Source organism: Arachis hypogaea, chromosome 17 (genome assembly GCF_003086295.3).
Source record: "Arachis hypogaea cultivar Tifrunner chromosome 17, arahy.Tifrunner.gnm2.J5K5, whole genome shotgun sequence".
NCBI classification, from domain to species: domain Eukaryota; kingdom Viridiplantae; phylum Streptophyta; class Magnoliopsida; order Fabales; family Fabaceae; genus Arachis; species Arachis hypogaea.
The window spans coordinates 73,007,600-73,008,983 of NC_092052.1; the positions used below are offsets into that span (position 1 = coordinate 73,007,600).

At 42.1% G+C, this 1,384-nt stretch overlaps 1 non-coding gene across 1 annotated transcript; it reads left to right on the plus strand.

Moving 5' to 3' along the window:
* The first annotated feature begins 1,053 nt into the window (after window positions 1–1,053).
* Window positions 1,054–1,161, plus strand: LOC112767965 (small nucleolar RNA R71). The gene has a single exon (XR_003185404.1). It is a non-coding gene; the product is annotated as a small nucleolar RNA R71 (small nucleolar RNA).
* Window positions 1,162–1,384: the final 223 nt, after the last annotated feature.

Consider the following 1,384-nt stretch of genomic DNA (forward strand, 5'->3'; position numbering starts at 1 on the left):
ATCCTCCCAAGTCTCATTACCAAATAACTTGGCATTTCACTTCATGATTGCTCCAAGGTACTTAGCAACTTGCTCTTCAGTAACATCTTCATCCTCTTCAGAGGAAGAATACTCATCAGAGCTCATGAATGGCAAAAGTAAATTCAATGGAATCTCTATGGTCTCAGTGTGAGCCTCAGATTCCCATGGTTCCTCATTAGGGAACTCCTTGGAGACCAGTGGACGTCCATTGAGGTATTCCTCAGTGGAGATCACTGCCTCTTCCTCCTCTCCAAGTTCAGCCGTGTGGGTCATGTTGATGGCCTTGCACTCTCCTTTTGGATTTTCTTCTGTATTGCTTGGAAGAGTACTAGGAGGGAGTTCAGTAACTTTCTTGCTCAGCTGATCCACTTGTGCCTCCAAATTTCTAATGGAGAATCTTGTTTCAGTCATGAAACTTTGAGTGGTTTTGATTAGATCAGAGACTATGGTTGCTAAGTCAGAGTGGCTCTGCTTAGAATTCTCTGTTTGTTGTTGAGAAGATGATGGAAAAGGCTTGCTATTGCTAAACCTATTTCTTCTACCATTACTGTTGTTGAAGCCTTGTTGGGGCCTCTGTTGGTCCTTCCATGAGAGGTTTGGATGATTTCTCCATGAAGGATTATAGGTGTTTCCATAGGATTCTCCCATGTAATTCACCTCTTCCATTGCTGGATTCTCAGGATCATAAGCTTCTTCTTCAGATGAAGCTTCTTTGGTACTGCCTGTTGCTGCTTGCATGCCAGACAGACTTTGAGAAATCATATTGACTTGCTGAGTCAATATTTTGTTCTGAGCCAATATGGCATTCAGAGTATCAATCTCAAGAACTTCCTTCTTTTGAGGCGTCCCATTGTTCACAGGATTCTTCTCAAAGGTGTACATGAATTGGTTATTTGCAACTATTTCAATGAGTTCCTGAGCTTCTGCAGGTGTCTTCTTTAGATGAAGAGATCCTCCAGCAGAGCTGTCCAATAACATCTTAGACAGTTCAGACAGACCATCATAGAAGATACCTATGATGCTCCATTCTGAAAGCATGTCAGAAGGACACCTTCTGATCAATTGCTTGTATCTTTCCCAAGCTTCATAGAGGGATTCACCTTCCTTCTGTCTGAAGGTTTGGACTTCCACTCTAAGCTTGCTCAATTTTTGAGGTGGAAAGAACTTTGCCAAGAAGGCATTGACTAGCTTTTCCCAAGAGTTCAGGCTTTCTTTAGGTTGTGAATCCAACCATATTCTAGCTCTGTCTCTTACAGCAAAGGGAAAAAACATAAGCTTGTAGACCTCAGGATCAACCCCATTGGTCTTGACAGTGTCACAGATTTACAAGAATTCAGCTAAGAACTGATGAGGATCTTCCAAT